Consider the following 21,787-nt stretch of genomic DNA (forward strand, 5'->3'; position numbering starts at 1 on the left):
AAGACTGGCTTGGACATTTTTAAGCAGTTTAAGGAAAGCCTCATGTAATGTTATTCTCCAGTATAGCACATGCCCTAACTAAAGCACCCTCACTCACTCTTTATGGTGGTTTTTTTTTTTTTTTTTTTTTTTCCTTTTCTGAATGCACTTTTTTGAGATGCCGTTGTCATCCTGAGTTGTACTGAGCTCCAAGTACTAATTTAATGAGTTCTGGTATTTACTTACAGAGCTGTAGGGTTTTTCCCTCTTTTTACTGAGCCACATTTGATACTACTTTCTCTGACGATAAAACAGTAATTACTGCTTATTTCTCTTTATCCTTTTATCCTACCATGACAGTTTTATTTCCCTTTGTCTAATTAGTGGTTCACCCATCTATTGCAGAGCAGTTGCTTTGTGATTAGATAAGCATTATTTCAAGGTGTTCTTGCCTATCTCCCATTTAAGATATTTATCTAATGCAAGATAGTTTCTGCATTTGAAAGCTTTAAGTGATTAAAAAGAACATTTCGGATATATTTCATAAGTGGGCATTTTGCAATGTAATTTAAAGATAATATACTGAATATAAAGGTTTTGAGGATGGACATTTCTGAAAGGATCATGAAATGCTATAATCTTGGGCTAAATGTCAAATATTTATGCCATCAGATGGTTGCACTCAGGAAAAAAAAACAAAAACTGTGAGAAGAAAATGGTTTTATTTTTTCCCAGAAAGGTTATGTGTAAGAGAATTTGCTGAATGGTTTTTCAAATATGCTTTCTCCCCACTTGACCGTCCACTCGGTCCTGTCTTTAAGCCCAGAATCCCCACTCTTCTGCCTGGGCATCAGAACTCTGTTTGTGCCTACATAATTCTTAAGCTTATTTAGCAAATGTTTCTATCCTGGTTATTGAAAACAGGAAAAATACTGAAATATGTAAAAGCCATATTTTAAAATTCTAGTAAAAATATAAATTACCTTGGGAAATGGGATAACTTATGCCCTTTTTCTGTATTTTATTGAAACTTGCTTAGGTATCCACGTTTATATTGATTCCAATTATAACAAATGCCTCTGGAATTGGCGTGAAACAGAGATAAGGGATCAATTTCTCGTTTTCTTAGAGGGTGGTGGGGCTGAGAATAAGGCAGCTGAGGTAGATTCCTGTGCAGTGTTCTGGAAGGTCCTTGTGTTGAGCACAGTGTGGCTGGGCACGGGTGGAAAGAGTCAGTCCTCGGAAGGGCGGGTAGGTTGACTTAGGCTTCCCCTCAAACACTGGAGCTTCTAATTAGTGTCTGTGGTGGAGGATTATTTTCATTCAGTAGCAAATAACTACAAAGTAATTCATTTGTTAATCCATTGTCTAGCTATGTTCCTGAGACAACATTTATTCAAGTACAAAAGGATGCAGAAAGAAATAACAACTCTTAATTTTGTAAGCTTGTTTTTTTTTTTTTTTTTTAACTTGTGATTTCTTGCTGAAGACTGCTTAATTCCTGGTGAGCCAATAACACAAAAGATACTCATAGGGCTTTAACTTAGTGTCATAGCAGACAGTCTGCTTACCACCGTGAAGTGACTGATAAATCTCCAGTCTCAGTAGAGTAATATGCCTGATGGCTTCTTTTTTTTAAGAGATGAGATGAGGCTGATTATGGATATTTACACTTTCTCAAGGCCTTTTAGTTTCGTATTTTCCACCTCATCATCACCCCCATATTTATTAAGTACCTGCTGTGCGAGGTATCATAAATCAGTACTTGCGTAGTTATCTCCACAAGTTTATGCATCATTCACAGATGTATTACTTTACACTTCCAATGAAGTCCAGCTCAGACCTCAGGTGGAAGAGCACTTACGCATCGCCTCTGCCCAGATGGCGGGCAGACAAAACTCAGATGGCATTAGGTCTGTTCTTGACCGTGAGAGGCGTCACTTAAAACGGAGCGTTTGGCTCAAGGTGTTTCACGCCTATTGAGGCAGCTCAGACCTCTCCATCGGCTTTTACCGATTCCTGGGGTCAGCGCCCTAACACACGGGAGGGATGGACCGCCGTCAAGGGAAGGAGGGGCCTCCTCACCTTGCCACCCCTTCCCCGCCACGCTTTAACATTATCTCATAACCTGAGAAATGTGAGCTTTAGGCTTAAAATTAAATGACTGTTGTTTTTTTTTTCATTTTCAAGGGAAAAGGTGAGTCTAATGTTTTTCAACTTGAAAAATTAGTTGAATAGTCTATTAATAATACTAACAGCAGCTATTATTGAGTACTTTAAACATATCTTCTCTAATCCTCAGAGTCGCCTACTGAGGCAGGTATAATTAGCTATCAGAACTGAAGACTGGAGTTGTTAAATGACCCACCCAAGGGCGCATAGCTGACAAATGGCAGAGTCGGGGCTCTAACCCAGGTCTGCCGACTCTACATCTCAAGCTCTCTTCTGCATCAGGCCAATTCTTCGTTTCACTTTATTTTGCCGAACCTTCTTCGTGCTTTTGATTTATTTTTTCCTTTTACTGCTTTCATCTTTTTCCTCCTGTTTTAGAACAGCAGCTTTCAAGTTGAAATACTGTAGGTTAGCCTGGGTTTGCCATGAGCCACAGGCTCACACAATCACACGCCCACGTCCGTGAACATGCCTGCATGTGTGCTGTTTGTCCTCTCTGTATTGGGTCTGTTGGTCCCTATCTTCAGAAATTCTTGACAAAGAGAAGGCAAACACGCCCTTCTAATTAAGGTGTAGACATTTGTTTTGGATTGTTTTGTTAAGAGTGACATCCCCTTGGATGGCCAAGGGGATCCAGTCATTGGACAGTTGTGTATACCACTTTCAAGGTTAGCAAAGGCAGCTTGGTGTATTGTTACTTATAGGCTTTACAGTGCATATGGACCATACACGCCAGGGAACAAAGCCCAGAGCGTTCCATTGTATCAGTTAAGATGCTCTTGGCTGCAAGTCACAGAGGATGCCTCTGGCTAAGCACCAAGGAAGCGTGTTGGAGTGTTTGGAGAACTGCAGAGCCTGGCCAACCGAAGCAGACGGGGTGGCAGCCAGGGCCCCTCCTGAGGCCCGAGGAGCAGGGAGCAGGACCTCCCAAGGGGATGCAGGTCCCAGTTCCTGAAACTGTGGTGTATGGGTGGTAACACGGCAAAGGGACTGAAGGCAGAGGGCTCCACAGGGGACTGATATGGTGGGAAGGTAGGGGTCTCACCTGGAGGCAAGTGTCTTGGGTCTGGAGCAGTTAAGCTGAGGGTCTGTCCCTGTGACCAGCATGTGGCAGACGTGGCCACTTTCTTTCAACATCTCCCCTGGAGACGTTAGCTAGCGAGAGTCACGACCCTGCCCTGTGTCTGTAGATGCTGTCTCCTCAAGGGGTTTTCACCTCCCCTGAGTCCTGACCATCTAAGATGTCTGTGTTTATCGCCCTCCTTGGCCTGGTGCTGTGCAGAGCAGAGATGCAATACTGGAAAAACGGAACAAATGAGGAATGTGAAGGAAATTCCTGTAGTACTATAAACATCCTCACCAAAACAGGGGGGTAGGGGAGAGACATAACAAACCTCAGGAGAAAGTGGTGCTAATGAAGGCGAAATATATCTTGGAAAAGCAAACAATATTTTGAAAGAATTGAGAATAAGATATACTTAGAATTTTGAATTGGTAATTATAGGTTTTATTTATCTGAAAAGATGAAAAAAGTGCTTATGTGTTTTTCTGATTTACTGAATCCGAACAGTTAGTTTGCTATCTTTGCACGTCAGAGATGAGTATAGCCTTACCTTATAAGTATAGTCTACTTTGATAATAAAATTGTTCTGTGTTATTTCAGCTTAGATATATGTTCTTTGTTTCCTTTTATTTCTCAAAATATGAAATGTGAATGCTGATGTCATTCAGTACTCCTCTTACCTCCGGGAGGTAATTCATGTTGGTAGTTATCAGATTAGGACGCAGAAACGTGTTCTGTGCAGTGCCATTCTTCTGCTTAATTGCAGGTTCTTACTCTCAAACTGCACCCTTAGCCTACCTGACGGGAATGTGTAAGCACAAGTGTACAGGCATGTGTTTTCCTAGGAATGCGAGGTTTATAGACTAAATATTTCAAACCTGCAGTCAGTTTTGTGAGATGACTTGCTCAGAATGAGCTGAATTGTGAAGTATGGGCAGGAAACAGCATCCCAGGTGACTTGAAAACAGTCTGACTCATGATTGTCCATGCTTAAATACTCCAACATCCATTAACCTATTACCGTTTCATTTCAGGTGCTGCAAGAAAGATGTATTTAAATTAGCACTTGTATTGGGAGTCACAACTTAATGCTTGAATGAAGTAGATCTGGTTGTAATAATATTTTTATAGTTAACTGGGCTTTCAAAATAATATGCTTTTAAAATTTTCATATTATGTTTTATAGGCATTTTGTGAATGTTTATAGAGTATGTCTATACGTGTGAATTGAGCCATATTTGTATAAGTAAAGAAGACTAGGAGATGCGAGCTCCAGACCTGCTTCCACCATTAATTCTGACCTTGGGAAGATGACTTACTCTCCTTTGCCTCCATTTTCTCGTGTCAAAAATGAGGACAGCATCGTTGGTGGCCTCTGAGGTCCTTTCTGGTGTCTGCACCAGCAATGCTCAGGGCCAGGCCTGCCTCTCCACTGCTCTTTCTTCCTTCCTGCATGTAGTAGGTACTTGCTGAGCACTTGTTCTGTGCCAGGCACTGTTCCAGCTGCTCAGGCCAGGTAGGGGCCTGAGGACATTGGAGCTTCTGCTCTCCCGGAGTCATGGTCCAGCGTGGAAACACAGGCGTATCCAGAGGATGATGAAAGTGACGAGGGGTGTAGAAAGGTGGGTGGGAGAGAGCTGAGCAGGAGCGGGGTGTGGCCAAGGACGCCTCTGTGCAGGTGAGGCTTTAAAACCCACTTTGTTGAGTTGTAATTTACATACAACAGGACATACAGATTTTAAGGACACAGGTTGATGAATTTTAGCAAGTGTATACACGGGCATTGTCACCCTCCTAATCAAGTTGCCTAGGACAGCTCTTACCCCTGGTCCCGCCACACTCTGCCCCTAATCTCACTCTGGTACCATAGGTTAGTTTGCTTATTCTAGAATTGCTTATAAATAGAATCACAGAATACGGAATCCTTTGTTTCTGCCTTCTTTTGTTGGACATGATTTCTGTGATATTTTTGAGGTGCTGTTGATAAGTATTGTTTTTAGGTATTTTTTGAGTGCTAGGCGCCGCTTGAAGTGTTTTCTCTGTACTGATTCACCGAAGCCCCACAGCAGCCCGGTGGGTTGTATTGTTATTAACATTACTGTCACTCTGCTGAAAGGAGCAGCGACAGAGAGAGGCCAACAGCTGGTCGGTGCTGAGCCCACACTTTGCCCCTGTGCCCCACTGTACTCTTGGGCTCCTGTCCGAAGGAGGAGGAGCGAGCCATGCACAGATCTAGAGGACGAATATTCTGAGCAGTGGGGTCACATATATGCAAATCCAGGACAAAGCCTGTCGCCTTTGCTAACTGGTGGTCTGGTGCTCAGGACATTGTGAACAGAGAGTGGACAGAGAAGGGGCCCAAGAGGGGAAATGGGATCCTGGAGGTGCCAGAATTTGGGAAAGAATCTGGGTTGTATTCCACGCACAGTGGTACATCTTTTGAAGTGTTTGTGGGTTTTATTTTTGGAATTTTTTTTGAAATTGTGGCAAACTATGTGTAGCCTGAAATCTACCTTAACTATTTTTCTCTGTAAATTAAGTGTCATTAACTGTATTCATTTTGCTGGGCAGCCATCATCACCACCACCCCACCTTTGGAGCCCCTTCATCCTGTAAACTGAAACACTGTCCGCGTTCACGCTTAGCTGTCCGTCCCGCCCCCAGCCCCTGGCATCCACCCTCCACCTTCTGTCTCCAGAGTTTGATGCCAGCTGCTGTTGTTTACTTGCTCAGTCATGTCCAGCTCTTTGCAACCCCATGGGCTGCAGCACACCAGGATTCCCTGTCCTTCACTATCTCCTGGGATTTGCTCACACTCTTCTCTGTTGAGTCAGTGATGCCATCCAACCATCTCATCCTGTGTCATCCCTTTCTCCTCCTGCCTTCAATTTTTCCCAGCATCAGGGTCTTTTCCAATGAGTCGGCTCTTCGCATCAGGTGGCCAAAGCATTGGAGCTTCAGCCTTAGTATCAGTCCTTCCAATGAATATTCAGAATTGATTTCCTGTAGAATTGATTGGTTTGATCTCCTTGCTGTCCAAGGGACTCTCAAGAGTCTTCTGCAGCACCACAGTTTTTAGGCATCAGTTCTTCAGCGCTCAGCCTTTTTTATTGCCCAGCTCTCACATCCATACATGACTACTGGAAAAACCATAGCTTTGACTATACAAACCTTTGTTGGCAAAGTAATGCCTCTGCTTTTTAATATGTTATCTGGGTTTGTCGTAGCTTTTCTTCCATGGAGCAAGCATCTTTTAATTTCATGGCTACAGTCACCACCTGCAGTGATTTTGGAGCCCAAGAATGAAGTCTGTCACTGTTTCCATTGTTTCTCCATCTACTTGCCATGATGTGATGGGACCAGATGCCATGATCTTAGTTTTTTGAATGTTGAGTTTTAAGCCAGCTTTTTCATTCTCCTCTTTCACCTTCATCAAGAGGCTCCTTAATTCCTCTTTACTTTCTGCCATAAGGGTGGTGTCATCTGTATATATGAGGTTATTGATATTTGATGCCAGTAGGTCCCTCATATGAGTGAAATCATATAATATTTGGTTTTTCCTCATTTTTAATCAGACTTGGTATTTGGGTTAATTGTGGATTCGTATGCAGTGGTTAGGAGTCACACAGGGAGCTCCCATATGCTTTTTAGCTGCTTCCCCACAAGGTTGTGAGACCTTGTAGGGCTGTTGTGCAGCATCACAGCCAGGATATTAAGGCTGATACACTCAAAACACAGAATATTCCTGCTACGCTGCCTGTTTATATCACAATCCCTTTCCTCCAACCCTCATCCGTGCCCCAAATTCTGACAGTCACAAAGCTGGTTTCCATTTCTGTAATTGTATCATTCAGAGAATGTTCTGTAAATGGAATCATGCGGTCTGTGACTTTTTACCGTTGACTTTTTTCATTCAGCATAGTTCTGATTCGTTCAGGTTATTGCAGGTGCGAGTACCAGATTCCCTTTTATGGTGTGGTTTTCCATCGTGTGGACATACCACAGCTCATATAACCGTTCACCTGGTGAAGGACACTTGGGTTGTATCCAAGTCCCTGTTATTTTGTGGTTTTCCATTGCATGGACATATCACAGCTCATACAACCATTCACCTGGTGAAGGACATTTGGGTTGTATCTAGGTTTTCACCCTATGAATAAGGCTGCTGTAAATATTCTTGTATATGTTTTGTGTGAATATGTCTTCATTTTTCTGGAATAAATGCCCAGACACACAGCAGCTGGGTGTCTGGTATTTGCGTGTTGAGTTTTTTTTTTTTTTTTTTTTTTAAGGAAATTCCAAACTATTTCCAGAGTGACTGTATGATTTTGTATCCCCACCAGTGGTGGAAGTGACCCAGTGTCTTCGCTTCCTCACTAGCATTCAATCTTGTCACTATTTTTTATTCTAGCCATCTTGATGGGTATGTAATTATAACTCCTTGTGTTTTTTAATTTGCATTTCCCTAATGGCTAATGATGTTGAACATCTTTTAATGTGCTGACTTTAAAAAGAGCCAAATAGAGAAAAACTAAATTTCTTGAAGTGAAAAATACAATCATTTATTTAAAAAACCAATTGAATGGGTGAAAGAGCAGACAATATTACAGCTAAAGTAAGAAATATTGTTTTGCTAGATTGAAGGAAAATACTCAGAATAAAGCACAGAAATAAAAAGATGGAAAATACAGAAGGCAGGCCAAGAGGATAGAATAATCAGTAGAAATCTAAGAAGAGCCCCGGAAAGGAAGAATGAAGAAAATGGGGCAGGTAACATTCAGAGAGAGAATTATTGCAGTATTTCCTAACATGAGGAACCTTCAGAGTCAAGAAACAGAAAAGGTTGCAAGTAAGATAAATAAAACTAAATCCAAATTTAAACTTATTATAGTGTAACTGTAGAACCTCAAAGACAAAGAAGAAGCCTTAAAAGCAGCCATACACATAATTCAGATTTCCTCAAAACATTAGTTAGATGACAGTTGACTGCAATAATAGAGAAGATGATCATACTTGAGGCTACAATGGTCATCACAGAATTTCATATCCAGCCAAGTTAACATCCAAGAGTAAGGGAGGAAGGAAGACCTTTTCAGATTGAGAATATACATTTCTGAGAACTTTGCTGGAAGAGCTGCTAAGGACCAGCTTGAGGACAAGGGATGTTGAACCCAGGAGGAAGTAGGATGTTGGAAATATTGGTCATCATTTTATTATTTTCTCTAATTAGGAAATGCTCAGTAATTACAATTTTAGCATATTTAAAATAACAGAGAAGGCTGTAAAGATAGCAAGCTGAAATAACTCTGGGGGGATTTTTATTGGGAATGGCTGCAGTGAAATGGCAAGTGTCCATGAGATAGTGGGGGGGCAGCACCAGTGTTCAAGGTGCAAAATGACTGAGAATGTTTGTGTGCTACAGAAATGCTCTCCTAGAGAAGAAGGACGTGGGGACCCAGTGAGATGTGGGCGAGGGGCAGAGTCCTGGAGGAGGCTGGGCAGCACAGACAGTCTTACCACCAGCACGGGAAGCAGGGCCCCAGTGTGGTGGGGGCCCCGTCAGGGCTAGAGTAGAGGGCAAGAGAGTAGACTCAAGGGCCACTTCCACACAGAGCTTGGATGCATGCTGTTTGCAGATGTGCTTGTGGAAAGCTGAGGACTTTCTTGTGATTTTTATTTCCTCTGTGAATATTGGGAATAAGTTATACGTTTAGAGTGAAGTGTGACACAAGGAGAGAAGTGAAGGTATTAAATAATTATCTGGAGAGTCAACAGCAAATCGAGCCACACGCTGGACTTAGAGGCCCATTTGAGTGCAACCGCACCTTTGTGGTTTGTGGTCATGGACTGTGTCAGGAAAGCTGAGAGGTTCTGGTGCAGTTGCAGAGAAGGTCGTTGGGTTCAAAGAAGGGTGAAGTATGTAGCCTGGCACACAGGACTGAGAAACAAGGATGCGGAGGGTTTGCAGGAGGGAGGTGGCTTTTGGTTGTCTGTGTGTTGTATTGGGAGGAAGTGACGGGTGATCCAGTTTGGCAGAGTCAGACGACTATGGCTGTGGGGTGGTAGAGCGCCTGAGTGGGGGACTGAGGGGAGGTGGGTGCTCCGGCACCTCCTATCCTCTCATCCTCTCCTTGGCTGCTCCATCCAGTACCTTCCACTTGACGGGATCTGGTGATGCAGTTCAGGAGGGGGGCCCAGTTGAGTCCTTGTGGGTGGACTTAGACTCTTAGGGAGTCAGGGTGGGTATGTGCTGGTAAGGGGTGTGGGAAGAAATAACTGGTGAGAAGCGACTGACCAACTGGTGAAGGGATAACCGGTAAGAAGTGACTGACCGACTGGCGAGGAGATAACCAGTGAGAAGCGACTGACCGACTGGCGAGGAGATAACCGGCGAGAAGCGACTGACCGACTGGTGCTCAAGGACATGAGGCCTGAGGCACTCTGTCACCCACACGACGTTGCACACAGCAGTCACGTCCTGACACCTGCTTTGGAAGTGTCTTGAGTACATGTGGCTGAGCATGCGCTGTGTCTGTGGACGTCTTCTGGGACTTAGAATAAGCTGGGAAGGAGGGACCCAGGGCAGAGAGTGTGCTGGAGACCCGGGGCACAGCACCGCTGCCTTGGCTTCCTGTGCATGCTCCATGGGCTTTCCAAATGCTGATTGCTGAAGCCTAGAGAGTTCTTTTTGTTCTGGTTGTTCTAACCACAGCAGGATGCAGAGGGTGAAGGTCCCTGGGCATGTGCAGGCAGCTGACCCTGCGCCCCTGCTTTGGGACACAGGGCATGTCACAGCCAGAGGACCATTCCTGTGCAGAGGAAGTAGCCTGGGCGTGGGTGTGGGCATCTTACAGTTACTCGGTTCCATTTGAGTGGGCAATGTAGTGTTTAATGGCAAGAGTTTAATATTCTATGTACCAATTTTTCATTTGAAAATAAAATACCACTTCATTTTCCATGAGCAGATCTAGTGACAATAATGCATTTCTTTACAAATATTAGCCTATTATACATCTTAAGTCAGTTGCACATAATTGCATTTCACCAGCTCTACATAATACTTTAATTAAAACTAGGATAATTAAAATACAGTTTTAATGAACAATAAATTCTGAAGTTGCCAAGCCCGGAATGTGTTAGTTGAATCATACCTTGCTCTTTTTTTTAGCTCTTAAATCTGTGTCCACATTTTGTTTTGAAACAGCAACAACCATGAGCAAGAGGCATTTGTAAATGCATTTATTAGTTCAGTTCAGTTCAGTCGCTCAGTCGTGTCCGTATCCGACTCTTTGCGACCCCATGAATCGCAGCACACCAGGCCTCCCTGTCCATCACCAACTCCCAGAGTTCACTCAAACTCACGTCTATCGAGTCAGTGATGCCATCCAGCCTTCTCATCCTCTGTCGTCCCCTTCTCCTCCTGCCCCCAATCCCTCCCAGCATCAGGGTCTTTTCCAATGAGTCAACTCTTCACCTGAGGTGGCCAAAGTACTGGAGTTTCAGCTTCAGCATCAGTCCTTCCAAAGAAATCCCAGGGCTGATCTCCTTTAGAATGGACTGGTTGGATCTCCTTGCAGTCCAAGGGACTCTCAAGAGTCTTCTCCAACACCACAGTTCAAAAGCATCAATTCTTTGGTGCTCAGCTTTCTTCACAGTCCAACTCTCACATCCATACATGACCACAGGAAAAACCATAGCCTTGACTAGATGAACCTTTGTTGGCAAAGTAATATCTCTGCTTTTGAATATGCTATGTAGGTTGGTCATAACTTTCCTTCCAAGGAGTAAGTGTCTTTTAATTTCATGGCTGCAGTCACCATCTGCAGTGGTTTTGGAGCCCCCAAAAATAAAGTCTGACACTGTTTCCTCATCTATTTCTCATGAAGTGATGGGACCAGATGCCATGATTTTCATTTTCTGAAGGTTGAGCTTTAAGCCAACTTTTGCACTCTCCTCTTTCACCTTCATCAAGAGGCTTTTTAGTTCCTCTTCACTTTCTGCCATAAGGGTGGTGTCATCTGCATATCTGAGATTATTAATATTTCTCCCGGCAATCTTGATTCCAGATTGTGCTTCTTCCAGTCCAGTGTTTCTCATGATGTACTCTGCATATAAGTTAAACAAGCAGGGTGACAATATACAGCCTTGACGTACTCCTTTTCCTATTTGGAACCAGTCTGTTGTTCCATGTCCAGTTCTAACTGTTGCTTCCTGACCTGCATACAGGTTTCCCAAGAGGCAGTATGTACCAGTAAATAATATGCTTCTTTATGGCTGTCATCTGTCTGTCTATCTGCCTTGCATAAAGTTGGTTGTTTGCTGCTTATAATAACCTGTAGAAGCAGGGAACAGTTTTTCTTTGTCTCCCCTCCCCCCACCCCAGTACAGTATTACTGAGATGTATTGACGTGTATTAAGATGTATTAAGACGTGCAGCATCACGATTTGATATATATGTATCTCAGTAAGTTTAGTTAACATTCCCTACAACCCATAGTTAAAGACTTTTTCTTGTGGTGAAAACTTAATACCTACTCTCTTAAGAACTGTCAAATATGCAGTATAGTATTGTAATGGACCATGTGGTCCATATCTACTCTCTTAACAACTGTCAAATATGCAGTATAGTATTGTAATGGACCATGTGGTCCATCGCATCCTCGGGACCTACTTACCTTATGGCTAGACCACTATCGTCTGTTTTCCCCCAGGACACACTCTGGGAACCGCCAAGCTGTTCTCTCTTTCTGTGAGTTCAGATTTTTAGATTCTGCATATGAGATCATACAGTGTCTCTCTCTGACTTATTTCACTTATTTCACTTAGCATAATTTCCTCAAGTTTATCTTCTTTTTTACGGCTGAATAAAATTCATATACACATTCATCCATCAGTGAATACTTAGGCTGCTTCTGTGTCTTGGCAATTATAAATAATGTTCTTATGAACATGGTGGGAGTATAGATATCTTTTCAAGATACTGATTCCATTTCCTTTGGATATGTACCCAAAGGTGGAATTGCTGGGTCAAAGATGTCTATTTTTAATTTTTTGAGGAACCTCCAAATTGTTCTCCTAGTAGCTATGCCAGTTCACATTCCCAGCAACAGCGTGTGAGGATTCTTTTCTCTCCACATCCCCAGTAGCACTTGCTGTCACTTATCTTCTGATAATCGCCATTTGGTGAGGTGTACGGTGATAGCTCATTGTCATTTTAATTTGCATTTGTCTCGTGATTAGTGATTTTTGAGCACCTTTTCATGTACCTATTGACCGTTTGAATACCTTCTTCAGAAAAATGTCTCTTCAGGTCTTTTGCCCATTTTTAAATTGGATTATTTCTTTGTCTTTGGAGGCCCAGCACTTAGCTCGGTGTTTGGCCATACTGAGAAGTTAATGTTTGTTGGATGAATGGAAAGTATTTCTTGGATAAATAAATAACAGAACTTGGCTCATTCTGGGCACGTGCTGTGGGGACCGCCTGCACTAGGCTGGGACTCAGAAAACAAAGGTCTTTGTCTCAGCTTCATCCCTTAGGAGCTGTGTGACCTTACGCAAGACTTTTAACTACTCCCAACAGAGATGATGTGATGGGATATCCCAAATGAAATCACGGTACCTACCCTACCACACTCTTGGAGTTATCCTGGGGAACGTTGATTTGGTGGACAGAATTACAGATGTGAAATCCCTTTGTATCCTGTAGAGTAAACGTCACCTCTTATCACCATCCACTCTCTGCTCATTATGCTCTCAATTATATAAGGAAGCATGCATTAGTACTCAGAGTCAGCTTCCTAATCATCAGCTCATTTGGAACTATGGATTTTTTAGGTTGTTTTGCAATGAATTTTCGGTCCTTGGTCAATGGCTCCTGTAGCAGAGAGAGAGAGATGCCTCCTCCAGTGCCCCCTTCTTAAAACGTCCTTGGGAAATTTAAGCCAGTCTTACCGTTGGCTGGACAGCCAGGGAGGCATTTCTACCTGAGCACCTCACGCAGAGTTTATTACACAGTCAAAAAGCAGTGCCGCTTATTAGCTTCCCTTTTAGATTATCCGTGTCCGCGTCACTCTCCCTAAATCCGGGTCATTTACTCATTCACTTATCTGTTCATTTAAAAGCACCTAATTGCACTGGTGTCATCCACAGAAGTCACTCCTGAAGCACGGAATCCCCTGTGAAGGAAATATGCTTTGGACCCAGGCCAGGAGATCCTGCTGGAGTTAATAAGTCAAGAAGACGTGGTGACACTCTTTCATCTGTAACCCGGACGCAGGGCCTGGCCTGCCAGGGCAGCTTCTGGTGACGCTCTGGGATGCGTATCACCTGCGTGTGCATGGAGAGCCAGCCACCGAGTGTGGCTCGGTAGCTTACACGCGCACTTGGGGGCTCTGTATTGTGGCAAGCCTGCTCACATCTGGTCTTACCTGGGTCTTCAGGAAGAAACGTTGGATACCAGTCTGAGTTCCTCCCACACAAACGAGGAGGAGAAGGAAACTCCAGGAAGGAAAGGATGTTCTTAGAGCCAAGAGAAATTCACAGGCTGTGTCCTTTCCGGGCCCTTGTGCCCCTTAGGGCCGGGGCCCTGGGGAGCTGTGAACTGGAGAGGTCAGGGCAGCGGGGTATGGAGAGGATCAAAGGTCACACACAGGGACCAGGGCAGCTGAACTGGGCAGGAGGTGCTTGTCTGGTTGGCAGCCTGCGTCCCCAGGTCCCCCTTTGTGGGAAGAGTGGCAGCCTTTCAGGAGGTGGGGAGCAGTACCCCCACAGAGTCCTGGAGATCCTGTATATGGAAGTGGTCAAGGAACGCAGGTGTCAATAGGAGCAGTCCTGTGTGCAGGCAAAGTTTGAGGAGTGGGGTGGGCTTTGGACAGCACTCTGGGTTTTCTGAGAAGAGACGACTTTGAGAGTCAGCTGTACTCTGACCATTTCCTGATTCTGGGCAGGCCTAGTTAGTGTTTGGGGGATGTAGCTTTTTCCACACATGAAATGGGGTCACACCAATTGTGTGAATGTCTGATGTGAAAACATCCTGCCCATTTGTTGGCTGGGGTTCTGTGGAGGAGCGGAGGGAGCTGGCGTTCCCGGGAGGAGGAAGGTCTGCGTGGGAGGGTAAGTGATGTGCGTGGAGGTGCGACGGAGGGTCCAGCTTATCTCTGTTCCCTTCTGCAAGACCGCTCTAAGTCTTCATGATGTCCCAGTCAAGAAAGTAGAGGAAGTCTTATGACACCAATTTTGTGGATGACTGTGTGGGGAAAGAGAGTAGCTCCATGATTTAGGGTCAAATCTCGGTTAGTGATGGAGCCAGGGATAGAGCTGAGCACCGGAAAGATGCCGTCCAGGTTATCCCTGTGAATGTGGACGGCAGAAGTGGTCTCAGCTTGCCCAAGAGGGCTGTGATTTGCAAGAGAAGCCTGCAGTGGGCATGTCTCACCCGCTCTCTGACCCCACTGTGCCACGTGTAGGCAGGTATCTTAGGGCCAGTCTGTAACTTCAGTGAGGCTCCATTTGTCCATCTGGAAAACGAAAGTGATGATAAACCGGCCGGCCCACCTCACAGGAATGTTATTGTTGTGTGTGATATTCAGATAGAGTAACAGATATCATAGCCTTTTGTGAATTACAAAGTGTCCCGTCTGTGTGATACGGAATCATTTTCTCATGAGGGCTTATTCTTGGCTGTAATCAGATCTGAGCAAAGCCTAGTTAGACCTAATTGCTGGAGAATTTGCATCCAAATGACAGTCACTGATCTCAAGGTCATCCTTCATCCATTCAGCCCAGGCACCAGTCAGCACTGTGCTAGGATCTGGGGATAAAAAGATCAATACAGTGATTCTGCCTCAGAAAGGCTCACAATCTAGTGAGTGGATTGTAGCCATTTCAGCGTAGTTCATCTTGTACAGTCCTTTTATTAAAAATAAAAAAAGCTTTATTGAGATGTAACTCAACTCATCATTAATCCTTTTAAAAGAATATATCTTGGGGACTTCCCTGGCAGCCCAGTGGTTACGACTCTGCACTTCCATTGCAGGGGGCATAGGCTCAATCCCTGGTTGATCAGGGAACTGAGATCCTACATGCAGCACAGTGTGGCCAAAAAATGGAAATTAAAAAAAAATCATTTACAAAAAAGAGTGTATCTTTTGAACTGTATAGTTCAGTGGTCTTTAGTATACAGTTGACCTTTGAGCAGTGTTGGGGTTAATCCGCATATAACTTACAGCCAGCCCTTTGCATCTCCAGTTCCTCTGACCACAGACCCCAAGTACTGTAGTATTTGTTCAGTCGCTAAGTCATGTCCAATTCTTCAAAACCCCATGGACTGCAGCATGCCAGACTTCACTGCGCTCACGATCTCCCAGAGTTTGCCCAGGTTCATGTCCATTGAATTGGTGATATGATTCAACCATCTCATCCTCTGCTGCCCTCTTCTTCTTTTTGCCTTCAATTTTTCCCAGCATCAGAATCTTTTCAAATGAGTTGGCTCTTCGCATCAGGTGGGCAAAGGATTGGAGCTTCCACATCAGTCCTTGCAATGAATATCCAGAGTTGATTTCCTTTGAGATTGACTGGTTTGATCTCCCTGCTGTCCAAGGGACTCTCGAGAGTCTTCTCCAGCACCACATTTTGAAAGCATCAATTCTTTAGTGCTCAGCCATCTTTATGGTCCAACTTTCACATCCATGCATGACTACTGGAAATATTACTATTGAAAAACATCCACACGTGGGTGGCCCTGTGCAGTTCAAACGTGCATTGTTCAAAGGTCAAGTGTATTCAGAGCTGGGCAGTCACCACCACTAACAGAATATTTTCATCACCCAAAGAAAGCCCCACACCCAGCATCTGTAGCTCACCACCAGCACCCCCGCTCCCGCCCCCATCACCGGGCCCTGGCAAACGCTGACCTCCTTTCTGTCCCTCTTCATTTGTCTGTTTTGGAGGTTTCATATAAGTGGAATCATACAGTGTGTGGTTTTTTGACACCTGACACCTCATGTAGTCTTTTCTGAGTTTTTTTGTTTTCGTTTTTTGCATTTTTTTTTTTACATTTGACTGATGATCACTAAATATTTTATTGAATCTTCTTTTTTACTTTCACTGATCGTCATTAAATATTTCCTTGGACCTTTTTTTTTCTTTTGTAATTTTCTTGAGCTAAGTTCTGTGTGGGTAAAGAGGTGCCTTTGTTTCCTTGAGAAACACTTGCCAGATGCTTCCTTGTGTCAGACACTCTGGCAGCTGATTACATCCCATGGGTCCCTATTCTCACAGAATTTAGAGTCTGGTAAGGGTAAACAGATGAAACATGGGCAAAGGAACAAATGCATCAAGAGAATCAGCCCTATTCAAGGATATAACGTTTAGACCAAAATTTGAAGAGAGAGGAGCCAGTGACATGAAGAAATGGAGCTGCATGTTCTGGTCCACCGCTGGTAGAAGCTGAGGTGGTGAAGAGCCGGGTGGTCTGAGACCTGAGAGGAATCTGCGTGGCGACAGTGTGGGGATTCCCCGGGTGACAGCGGGGCCCCATCGCGTGCGCTGGAGGAGAGTTTGGGTTTCGTTCTCAGTGCAGTGGAAAGGCATGGCCGGTGTCATGATCTGATTTGCTTTGTGAAGAATAGGTGGTAACAGTGGAAACAGAATCCTTAGGAAGCTTTGCAAACATCTTATTTGCAAATGCAGCCCTGGCAGCTTGGATTAAGACAGGGCAGAGCAACTGGGGAAAGTGGACGAATTAAAGCTATAGGTTCAAAGTATAATCAACAGTTATAGAATGAATAAGGATTAAACAAGTAGACTCAATGGCTTAAAGATCAATTGGGTACATTGTGGAGTCAGGCTTCTTGTTTCTGATTCACTGAAACAATGACTACTATATAAGAATGCTAAGTTTGAGAGAGACGCCTGTGAAGAATCGGTGTGCAGAGATCAACTTTTGGATCAACAATTGGAATGACAAAAGTCTGGAGCTCAAAGGAAATATCTAAGCTTGAGACAGAAAATTGGAAATCTATCAGTGTACAAGTGGCATTTAAAACCGTGAGAAGGGGAGAGAGATGTTAGAAAAGAAGAGAAGCCAGCTCTGAGAGTGCCAACACTTAGAGAAAAAAAGCTGCCCACAAAAAGAGACAGCAGGAAGGGAGCAGGCAGCCAGGACTGCTGATGTCCGGGAATCACCAAGAAGAGAGTGTCTTACCTGAATGCGCCCACAGGTAGTGGATAGACCCCGAATTCCAGGACAAACACAGTGAGGAGGGGGCGGTGGGGGCGGCAGAGGAGGAGAGGAGGGGCAGAAGCGATCACAGAAAGAGCACCAGCACGGCAGAGGAGGAGAAAAGGAAACGTGGGGCCGAAGAGGAAGACCCGGGGAGAGAGAGAAAGTACCGTGCTCCCCACCTCTCGGGCAAAACGTGCACCCGCTGGACTCCGCTCTGCGGACGGGACGGGCAGAGGCCCAGTCTCCTCGCTGCCGTGGCCATAAGTTGGAAGGCCCTCTGGACACAGTGTGCTGTGGACAGATTGGAAAGCCTGGGCTCAAACAGCCCTACCAGGCACACTCACACTTCACCCAGGATGATGATTCTTGGTGTTTCAGTGCTCCGTCTCTATCACCACTGACGGAATTTTACTGTTTTACCTTGGAAGATTATAAATGGGGAGGAGCCCTTAGAACTTATTTATCTTTGAGAGCATGAATCTTTCCTTCTTCAGTCGAGACGTGCCCATTCATTATAAGACGAGGAAAATTGTTATATCCAAGATTGATAAATTATGTCCTGAGGTTACATGTACAATGTGAATACTTTATTTTTGTAGTCCGAGTCTATAGTTTAATGCATGAGACACTTTTGTGCATTACCTATGCTGAGTAACCTTGGGTATTTAGAAATTGTCTGTGTGAAGTCTACCCATTTTAACACATGTCTTTCATTCCACAAAAATCACTGGGAAGTCATTTCTGCCTACAATGATGATCACTATTTACCTAAGCTCTGTGGAGCTTCGTATTCTGCCTGAAACCTGTATCATGGTGTGAGCTTTACACAACTAATTTACTGTCAATAATCTTACTAACTTTTTCTGATTTTAAAACTAGATATATATGGAGAAATCATAGTCCGTTTTGAAGTTGCTGTGTATGGGTTAATATTATTGAATTAAATTGTAGTTAAGTTTACAAATTTTGTCTGTGAACATGGATGTGAATCCATGCTCGTGTTAATTGAAGGTGGAGAGGAAGGCGGAATTGGCGGCCTGTCGGTGGCTTGTCTGTGGTCTCTGGTTGTGAGTGGAGTGTCTGTCTGTTCAGTGCCTGGTTTTCATCTAACACACTCTGTATGAATTTAAATAAATTGTAAAGGCCTCAGATAAATTTTAGTCAGTTCTTTGATCTCATGATGAAATTAAGGAATTGTCTCAGTGATGGAAATTTTGAAAAGCATCTAATGACTAAAAATTTTAAAAAGAACTTAAAAAAATTTTTGTAACCATCTTAGCACTTTCTGCTGTCTTACTGTTCTGAGTATGGTTAGGAAGAATAATACGTACAGCTCAGAAAGACGCAATGTAAAGTGGTGGCTGAGAATGTGAGCTCTGAGTTCAGACCCTGGTCCTGCCATTTAATGGTGTGTGACTTTGGGCACGTTATTCAGCTCCTCCGTGGCTCAGTTTCCCCTTCTGTGTTGCTGGAAGAGCAATAATCCCCACCTCATGGGACTGTACAAGCACCCACTCACGTAGAGGGCTTGGCCTGGCTCCTGGATTATATAAGAGCATTGAGACTGTTAGTGGTTCTTGCCTCTCTTATTGTGATTACTCATGTGAGGGTTTCAAATAGAGGAGGAGGCAGTGGTTGTAGTATTTCTGATTCCTTTCATCCCATCTGGAGGTGTGAACGTGATTTCCTTAATCCTTCATGCGAACCACAGTCCAGGTCCTCAAAAGCATTAGGTGAGATGGGACTCCTGGAGGAGCAGTGAGGCAGAGCCTGTGGGCGAGCTGTAATGAAGCCCTGCCGGTGTAGGGACAGATCAGGTGAGCCCTGGTGCTCTCCAGGAGATGCCCTCTTCAGTTTCAGGGAACAGGAAGCCCCAGCACGTTTCCCAGGCTGAGGCTTGGAGCAAGGGGATTAGTGTTTGCCATCCCCCTTGTCGTGCCTTGCTCCTTACTTCTAAAAGGAACAAAACCAGTTGCTGCTGACAATCTCCTGAGAGTCCATCTGTCCACGTCAAGGCCCTATTTTAGCAAGATGGTGATGGCACCAGGAGGCAGACTGTCTTCACTGGGCCTGAGAAGGAAGGGTGCTCACAGGGACGCTTCGAGGCGAGAAGCCTGCAGGCTCAGTGCTGGGGCTGGTTCATCTGCTGAGAGACAGCCCAGCAGCGGCAGATATTCAGGATCCTGTGTCCTCCAGGTGTGTCTCATGTTCACACGTGTGTGCATGCTCACACATCCACATCCACAGAGACACGCATGTATGGAACAAATGTATAGCATGTATAAACACATGCCTGAATATGTATGTGCATGCAGGTGTGTACAACATACATCTTACATATATCCGACAGCTAGGACATAAATTTGATTTCAGGTTGGACTTTGAAGGAATGTATAATTAGATTATTTTAAATTAGTATTAATAAACTACATAGAGTCAAATATTCCCATATTTTTAAATCTATTTATAATAGTGAAAAGATTTGACTTTTCCATATTTGAAGTAAGATTGTGATACTTTTAGAATAAGATTTGTAATGATAATAAAATGTCCCAGAGCAGAGACATGAACATCCATGTTTCTGTCTTCAAATGAGGTGATTCTAGGGGGATTAATCAAAAAATGAAAGTTTATTTCATGCATAGTAGTTTTTTCTCCTTCGAGTTTTTGAATTAAATATTTAGGGAACTTGAATTTATGTTTGTAGCATATCTCCTTGACTCGGGGCTTGTTCCATGTTTTTTGTTTGTTTATTTTCCCTCTTGAGGTTTATGCTGGAATCGAGGGATTTGTACAATGAAACATTGGGTACACTGAGAAAATAAACAGTTGTTTAGACCTCATGTCTGTGGAAGGGTGTGTGGCTTGCAGGGTAACTGCTCCTGCTGGTTTGCCCGGGACTGTTCCAGTTTAGCACTGAAAGTCCGCGAGTCCCTGGGGCAACACGGATGGTTGGCCACCCAACCTGTTCTTTATGGCTACTATCGTTATAAAGTTTGCTGTATTATATGTTTTCCCTGCCAGTGTCAAAGGCTCTGCATCTATTAAAGAAGCTGGGAAAGTAGAAAAAGAAGTCTAACCTTAGCTAAGTATCCTGTAATTGCTAAGCGAGGCTTATTTTCAGTTGAACGGAACTTATTTTCAAAGCATGTTTCAAAGTAAGAGATTGTTGTCACCATGGGAAGAAGGTGATATGCTTCCAGAGTATGCTAGGCATTGTCAATTTGAGAAAAATTAGCTGTTAAGATATCCCCTGACCCCAGCATCTCAGTTTAGTCTCACAGATATAACTGCTCATCCCTTTTTTACAAGCATTCTGGTTTGTCTCGCGCTTTGTTCTCTGTCTGAACAGCACCAATGCTCACTGAAACATACCTGCTGAAACTAGCTCAGTGAGCTTTCCCTAGCTTGCCACAGGGAGATGTTTTTCTTTCTTCTTGGTGGAATGCTGGTCAAACACACACATGCCTTGAAGGGGAGGTAAGACGCAAGGGGAGCCGGGCGGGCGTGCCTGCGGCTGCGCCACTGAGACGGAGACATGCCAGCGGCTGGCTGCCCCGCACTCAGGGCAGCTCCAGTCATGCCGTGGCGAAGTACAGAGAGAAAGGGTAATACGTGCGCTCTCTTCTCACATGCACACTTTATTTTGGCCATCTTAATGCCTTTGCTGTTGTGCTTATAAATTTGAAAAATAGAAATGGTATAATCTAGCTTCTGGTATGCTTGAATCTCTTTCTAGGGAAACTTTTTTTTGCACACTTGAGGATGTAGATGAAGTCTGCATGACTTCTAACAACTTGGCACCTTGGTTTGGGCTCTCAGACAAAGAAACACTGCCTCCAAGAAATAGAAAATGTTACTTACATAACTTCATGTTTGAAAAATAGCAGTGACTTTAAAGGACAGTATGTCATTTTCAGAAAGCATAGATATGAGCCATATCAATAGAACGATTAAGATCTTTATAACTTTGATAGGTTCTTTTGACTAACTTGGAGATCGTTGACTTCACATGAAAGTAGAGAAATAGATGAAAGATATACCTCTCTGAGACAGAGTGGGCTTTCTCACTCAGTCATGAGAACCAGTGCTTGGGCCCCTCCTCTGTGAAGCGGGGTCCAGATGTGAGTTCTCTGTAGTCGTGGGCCTGTGGCCGTGGGCACCCCTTCTGTGCACCCCCGCCAGGCTCCAGCCTCTTCTCCTTATCCCGAAGTCCGACCCCCTTGGCACCACACTTTATGATTAGCAGTCTTACTTAGGGGAACACTTGAGCAAGTTTTGCACGCTCTCTTTGACCCGATGGATAAGTCATCTGAATGGGTGCATCACCTAAAATAGTGAATAATTCT

The 21,787-nt window shown here is 44.1% G+C and overlaps 1 protein-coding gene across 2 annotated transcripts in view; it reads left to right on the forward strand.

Annotated features, from left to right (window-relative positions):
• The window catches only part of SDK1 (sidekick cell adhesion molecule 1), a 744,026-nt gene that overhangs the window by 308,858 nt on the left and 413,381 nt on the right, over positions 1-21,787 (forward strand). The window lies entirely within an intron of this gene.

Source organism: Bos indicus x Bos taurus, chromosome 25 (genome assembly GCF_003369695.1).
Source record: "Bos indicus x Bos taurus breed Angus x Brahman F1 hybrid chromosome 25, Bos_hybrid_MaternalHap_v2.0, whole genome shotgun sequence".
NCBI lineage: Eukaryota > Metazoa > Chordata > Mammalia > Artiodactyla > Bovidae > Bos > Bos indicus x Bos taurus.